This window comes from Prosopis cineraria, unplaced genomic scaffold (genome assembly GCF_029017545.1).
Source record: "Prosopis cineraria cultivar Desert tree isolate PC_DT_omini unplaced genomic scaffold, ASM2901754v1 PC1820, whole genome shotgun sequence".
In the NCBI taxonomy this organism is placed as follows: domain Eukaryota; kingdom Viridiplantae; phylum Streptophyta; class Magnoliopsida; order Fabales; family Fabaceae; genus Prosopis; species Prosopis cineraria.
The window spans coordinates 19,837-27,465 of record NW_026557145.1 but is presented as its reverse complement, the minus strand read 5'-3'; the positions used below and the strand labels follow the sequence as shown (position 1 = coordinate 27,465).

The 7,629-nt window shown below is 36.5% G+C and overlaps 1 pseudogene; it reads left to right on the top strand.

Annotated features, from left to right (window-relative positions):
• Positions 1-509: 509 nt before the first annotated feature.
• LOC129300951 (leucine-rich repeat receptor protein kinase HPCA1-like) lies at positions 510-7,009 on the top strand (annotated as a pseudogene).
• Positions 7,010-7,629: the final 620 nt, after the last annotated feature.

Below are 7,629 nucleotides of genomic sequence, written 5' to 3'. Positions count from 1 at the left end.
TTAGGGAAAAGAAACTACAAGTAGCTAAAATTTGTTTATGTTTCTGTTGTCTTCATTTCCAAATAAGGAGTGCGGAAATCTATGTTTATGCATTCAACTCATGAAAGTTCTCGCACTGGAAATTTCTACCATAAATATCCTCAGACAAAATTTTAATTTGCTTATGGACGTTCGTAGAATTTTCTTCATGTTGAGTGACATGATCTAGACTCAGCCTGTTGATTGGCTACAATATTAACTTCTTATACTTTGCAAAAGCTCAATTATTGATTTGAACTTGCATGTTTAAGCGAATAAAAAGGCTTAGGAAAAAATGACAGAATAATCTCTTGTAATAGGACTTCCTTTTATTATTCATTTTTTTTTGACGTGATCTTGAAAGCTTATTCTGTGGAATTCATTGCACTGAGGGGTCTAAAGATAAATGCAAACTTTCAGAAGATGTATTTGTTCATTTGGTATTAAGAAGATTTACTTGAGAATTTAGCATTTGTTAACAATATTGTTATGTATTGCTGCACCATGCAGTTATTTCCCTGCAATCTCTCACAGCATCTTGGCAGAACAAACCACCAAGCTGGGTGGGCTCGGATCCTTGTGGCAGTGGTTGGGAAGGAATTCAATGCACCAATTCAAGAGTGACCTCAATGTCAGTGCATGGATTTCTTTGGCTCCTTCAATATAATTTTATTTTTTATTTATTTCTGCTTCTGTCTTGACTGCTTTATTCAGAATATTAGCAAGCATGAATTTGGAAGGCAAGCTGTCTTCAGATATCCAGTTTTTATCTGAGTTAGAGACTTTGTGAGTTTACTACTTGATCTTTTTCTACTCTTATAATGACTTAAAATCAGCTAATTTGATTAAATACTTGAACTACCTTTTGTCTGTTTATCCTTTTTTTTTTTTTTAACACTGGAATGCTTAAGTGCCAGAAAGTTCTGAACTTGAGTTTGGGTATTTCTGATTTGTATGCACATTTTGTGGCACTTGTTACACACACTGCCAAATTTTTATCCGAATTTATAGAATGCAATGTTCTAAATTACATTTCATTTGCACTCAATACTGAATTCATAGATAAATTTTGAATGCAACACTCATTAGTAGTTGCCAACATGTTTTTTTATCTATGAAAAGAATACTGACACTTTTGTTAATATAGGGATCTCTCTAACAACAAGGGCCTGACAGGAACAATTCCGAAAGAGATTGGAAATATGAAAAAATTAAAAGCCCTGTAAGGAAGTCAATTAGTACCCAACAGTAAATAACTGTAATAAAACTCTGGATCTTCTGCTAGTTCCTGATCATTAATTTTTTTTTTCCCCTCATTTTCACCTTTTCTTTTCCCTTGCAAAAATTGTTCCTAAACTTATCCATTGCATTTCTCACTGTTTTCCAGTATATTTGTTGGATTAATTTCTTTGGCAGTATTCCAGATTCAATCGGATCTTTGCAGCAGCTGAATTTTCTGTAAGGATTTCATCTTTAACAATTCTTTTGTTATATCTGAGAATGTCTACACAAATAAGAACGTCTCAGATCCCAAGTCATATTTATTGTACCAAAATAAGATGTTTCACAATGTTCTGCTCTGGGGCTATCACCATATTGATAAATCTGAATGACCTATCATCTTATTGCTTTCCGTGCAGAGCTCTGAACTCTAATCAGTTCAGTGGAAACATTCCACCTACCATAGGCAATCTATCCAATTTAATTGGCTAGACCTTTCTGATAACCAGCTTGAAGGACCTATCCCTGTCTCTGAAAAAGGAGTGCTTGGACTTGACAAGCTGCTTAAGGCACAGCACTTGTATGTCAACTCTAATCCTCAATTTGGGCTGATGTCTCTTGTATTGCCATGAATGGATAGTTTCTGGTTCAGCGCAAAGGATCTAAAGATTATGTCCACTTTTTGCAGTCACATGGGAAACAATAGGCTCTCGGGTGGAATTCCAGCTGAAACTTTTTAGTCCAAATATGAGTCTCGTCCATGTGTAAGATCTACTAGACCTTTACAGTACCTTCTTTTCTCCCCACGGAATCTCTCACTAAAAAAAACAGCTTGAAAATCCCCATGTTATAATGTTTATATTTTCAATTTTTCCTCATAAGGTGAGACCAGCAGACATGTTGACCTGACTGTCCACCTCTCCTATATTCTTTTGGCCAGGCTTTTCGACAGCAATCAACTAAGTGGCAGTATTCCTGGTACCCTTGGGCTGGTGAACTCTTTGGAGGCGGTGTAAGTATCTTATCACAAGTGAAGTCATCAGTTCACATATTTACTGTTCCTGAAATCCTTTGGAGTTTTACTGTGATTATTATTTTCCCTTTTCAACAGCCGTTTTGATAGGAACCAATTAAGTGGGAGAGTGCCTTCAAACATCAGCAATCTCAAAAATCTTGGTGATCTGTAAGAGGACAAAATAAACATGCCAATTTCAACTTGAGGACTATCTGTAAGCTACTCTTTGTATTTAATGATCATTGACTGAGGGGAAGCATTGACTTTATATTTTCAGGTATTTATCAAATAATAGGTTGAATGGTTCTCTGCCGATCTTACTGGAATGAATCTTCTAGCCTATGTGTAAGTAGTAAAGCAGTAATATGTGTTAGCTCCTTTGAAAGTTGGGGATTAAGTAAAATTTGTTTCATTGAGAAGTAGTAATTGTCAGTATTTTTCCCTCCATCTTGTTCAGAAGTCCTCCTTGAAAGTCAAGGATATGTGTATACATATATGCTTGAATATCTGTTCAGTGCTTTTTCATTTTCATGTTTTCTTAAATTTTCTGCAGGGATCTGAGTAACAATAGTTTCAGTTCTTCTGTTATTCCTTCATGGGCTTCAAGTCTGCCGTCTTTGACAACATTGTATGCTATCTGTATCTCTATCTCCCCCATCCCTCCAATGCTTTTCATCCTTTCCCTTTATCTCTTTTCTTTGAGCATATTTGTTTGTATCTGAGCATGGGTTTGTTTCAAGACACGAGATTGTTTCAAGTATTATATATTGATATAGTTTAGTGTTTGTCAGAAAATTGGAGAACATCAGCCTTCAAGGGGAGATTCCTGTCTCCTTATTCAACCAATCCAGTCTAGAGTCTGTGTGAGTACTACTATCTCATTAAATAAGATATGGAGGCACATAATGACAACAACATGCGCATATTTATCCAATTAATTCTTGGATTTATGTATTGACTACTGATGATGGTTATAAGATGATTATGTTGAATTGTGGGAACAGGGTATTGAGGGGCAACCATCTCAATGGCACCTTAGATATTGGCAATGCCAACAGCAACCGCTTGAAACTCATTGATTTGGAGCATAATTCAATTACTGACTTCACGCAGAAAAACATGAACTATAAAGTTTCAGTAGTGTAAGTTTCATCTCACGTATTCTTTTTTAATTGTAACTTCTGATTTCATGTTAACTTCACCCCAGCTTAGACTCAAACTGCTGGTTTATGGTTTCTCTCCTTTGAGGCAGTTATCTAACAATTTTGCAGACTAGTTAGCAACCGGATTTGCCTTGAAAACGGAGCTTCTGCTAAAATCTACTGCCAAGAACCCCAATCCAATTCCGTATATTCAACACCACCAGATAATTGCGCACCTCTTCCTTGCAGTTCTGGTCAGATTTCTAGTCCTAGCTGCAAATGTTCATATCCCTACACTGGAACTCTATACGCCAGAGCTCTTAGTTTCTCAGACTTCGGTAATGCAAGTTATTTTAAGGAACTCGAGCTGTCTCTGATGACTGCTTTTCAATCACAAAATCTTCTTGTGGATTCTGTTTCTCTAAGTAATCCATTCAGGAATCCATCTACTGATTATTTTGAATTGTCCCTGAAAGTCTTCCCGTCTTCAAGTGATCGTTTCAATAGAACTGGAGTTTCAAGTATTGCTTTCGTGATTAGTAGCCAGCTTCTTAAGTTGCCAAAATTTTTCCTTCCTTACTTCTTTATTGGTGACGACTACGGGTACTTTGCAGGTAAATTTATGTCTCGGCATGAACTGAAAATTCTAAGCTCTATAATGCTTGTTCTTCTCTCTCACTATCCCTCTCATGTTTCATGTCATTTAGGAGATAAGTCAAAGTCATCACATACAAGGGTTATAGTTGGTGCAGTTGTCGCAGTTGTGGTCTTTTGGTACTAGCACTCATTGCGGGGATATATGCTATACGCCAAAAGAAAAGAGCAAAAGGAGCTGCCGAACTAAACCCTTTTGGTAAGATATGTTTGATACACTTTTGGCTAAAATTTGTCCCTTTTAAAGAAATTTTCTAGCAGCCTTATTAATCAAATGCCATGCTAATTCAGTAAACTGGGAACTGAACAAGAACACTGGCAAGGCTCCTCAGTTAAAAGGAGCACGATGGTTTTCTTTAGAAGAGCTAAAGAAATACTCCAACAACTTCTCAGAAGACAACACCGTTGGATCTGGAGGCTATGGAAAGGTTTATAATAGTAACATCTCATGGCTATCTTTTTCCTTTTATAATTTTGGTAGACCAGAATCCCTTAAAATCTTTTTTTAAATGAAAAAAAAGCTTCCATATATCTTCTGTTTGGTTGTTTGCTTTTGGCAATCGAGCAGTGCCTGGAAAAGCTCGGCATCTCACTCTCAGTCACCAAATCATGCCTTGAGATCCATGCTTAGTTAAGAAAATATGTTTTTAAGTTTTCAGATGATTGCACAAATCTCAAGATGATCGGACAACCGGAGGCTTGAGCTCTCTTATGGCACCGGCTTTAGTAACATTGCTCTATTTTCCAATTCTATCTTTTTGTTTAATGTTGTTCCGCAATAGCTAATAAATCCTCATTATTAATAAGGTTTACCGAGCTGTTCTGCCCACTGGAGAATTTGTTGCCATCAAACGGGCCGCAAAAGAATCCATGCAGGGTGCTGTAGAGTTTAAAACTGAGATTGAACTTCTATCAAGGGTCCATCATAAGAATCTTGTTGGTCTTGTCGGTTTCTGTTTTGACAAAGGTGAACAAATGCTGGTGTATGAGTATATTCCAAATGGCACTTTAATGGATAGTCTCTCAGGTACCCTCATTCCAACCCCCTCTCTCCTTATGAATGATATCATATTGTCTCATAGAGGTGAATTTAGAAAGAAACGGGGCAGAACAATGACAAAAGCTTGTTCAAGATGTACATCCCCTTTTGATCATTGCCAAATAGACTGCCAATCTGCCCATTGGTTTTGTAAATTACCATGTAGTTCCAACATATATATGGTCCATCTTTCAGTTGTCGATTCTTTAGATCATATACTTGATATTTGTTACCAATTCTGAATTCCCACAATAAAATGGACATGTGAATACCCTTATTTTTGCACACTACATAAATTTGGAGATGAACTTGATATTATTAAAAGTGCCCTTACTTGCTTGTCTTATTTATTTAAAAGCTTAAAATTAGTGTTTTGCACACATATACTAAGTTTCTGGTAAAGATGTCAAGATTGGTAGCAAATCCCTATATATTCCTACATGGTATTGATTTGAGAAAGGAACGAAGTGTTTTAATGCAACTCACATGCATTTGTCAGAAAATATGTAAATGGTTGATAATCCCCACATAAAATCTCTTTGGAACTCTGATATTCATCTGCCTGAATGTATGAGAATTAGTTTGGAGTCTAATATATCAAAAACTGTCAGAAAACAATTCTTTAGGCTGGGAAATACATTTCTTAACATTTTATTTGACTCGGTCCATATAGGAAAGTCTGGGATCAGAATGGATTGGATGAGGAGGCTTAAAGTAGCCCTGGGTGCAGCCAGGGGTCTGGCCTATCTTCATGAACTTGCCAACCCACCCATCATACACAGGGACATAAAATCAAGCAATATTCTACTTGATGAGCACCTTAATGCGAAAGTTGCAGATTTTGGACTCTCCAAGCTTCTTGTTGACAGTGAAAGGGGCCATGTCACTACTCAAGTCAAAGGGACAATGGTTAGTGAATGCTTTAAACACCATCTAGTTTATGAATCAGTGTCCATCTTTGTTCATTGAGAACTATAGGTGATCTCTATGAAGTCCTTGTCTAGTTGTCTGGCTCCCCTTTTACATTTGTAGCGAGAACTGTGAATAGTATGTCTTAGGTTCAAAGTTTCATTTTAACCATAAAGAAAACTGAAGGAAACTTTCATTCTGAAATATATAATAGAATTTCAAATGAATGCAGACTTCGCAAAGAAATATCTGACGAAAATCCCCCCCCCCCTTGTAGGGTTACTTGGATCCTGAGTATTACATGACCCAACAGTTAACTGAAAAAAGTGATGTATATAGCTTTGGAGTGCTGATGCTGGAATTGGTGACGGCAAGAAGGCCAATAGAGAAAGGGAAGTATATTGTGAGAGAGGTGCAGAAGGTGATGGCAAAAGAACTATTCAACCTACATTCCATCATAGATCCATCCATCAGCAAAGCTACAACTCCACATGGTTTGGAGAGGTTTGTGGAAGTGGCAATGAGGTGTGTAAAGAATATGCAGCAGAGAGGCCATCAATGGCTGAGGTGGTAAAAGAAGTCGAGAATATAATGGAGCTTGCTGGTCTGAACCCCACTTCTGAATCAGATCCAACTACAGAAGAAATTGATGTGGACGCAAGTGGGGGCAATTTACGCCATCCTTATAGCCATGAAGGTTTTAGCTATAGTGGAATCTTTCCTTCAACAAAGGTAGAGCCTCAGTGATACTTCGCTATGTTTTCTTTTGCCATTCTTTTTAATTATGGTGCTATCCTTGCGTACTGCTGTGTGAATATAAGGGCTACTCAGACTCTCCTTGCCGCAAATGGTTTTCCCGTTTGTTGTGTTATGAATGGCACATATTTTGTGAGTCAAGGTTTTTCTTTTTTGGATAATGTGGATCAAGTTATTTTCAGTTCATAGTTTGTCAATAAATGTGTGTGTGTGTGTGTGACGTGTCAAGTACACACTGAGATGCAATTTTTTGAATTTCTTGTCCCACACTCCCACTATTTTTTTTTTTTTTGGCCAGTCAGTCCCACTAATTGAAGCAAACATTCTATGGTTGCCTGGATTATTTGCAACTTGACAAAAAATAATTTGTGGGGTATCAGTTAGTGTTTAATGTTTATACCTGCCATTTGTTGCAGACTAATTATCTTGTAGTAACTTTTATATCTAAACTTTAACGAAAATAATATATTATGATTAAAATTTTTGTTTTAAAAGATTATTTTATTTATATCTTAAATATTTGAGCAGTGTTTTGACTTCTGAGACTACATATTGACAAGATTATGAGGATAGTGTTAAATGAAAAATATCAAATTAATTTTTTGGTGAAAATATTCAATTAACATTTTAATCTTCATGGTCCTCAGTCGATACGAATGTTTGACGTCAATCACATTCGAGGACCGAAGACACCTGATAACTCAAAATTACGCGTGATGTGCACATCTCATCATTCATCAATTCAAAAAACCTGACAATATTAAAACTATTTGAAACTTTTCAAACAATAATAAATCAAAATAATGAACTTATGTAGTATATATAAACTTGATTGAATAGGCTTCTAGGAAAGTGAAACTTTGCCCATGTTCACC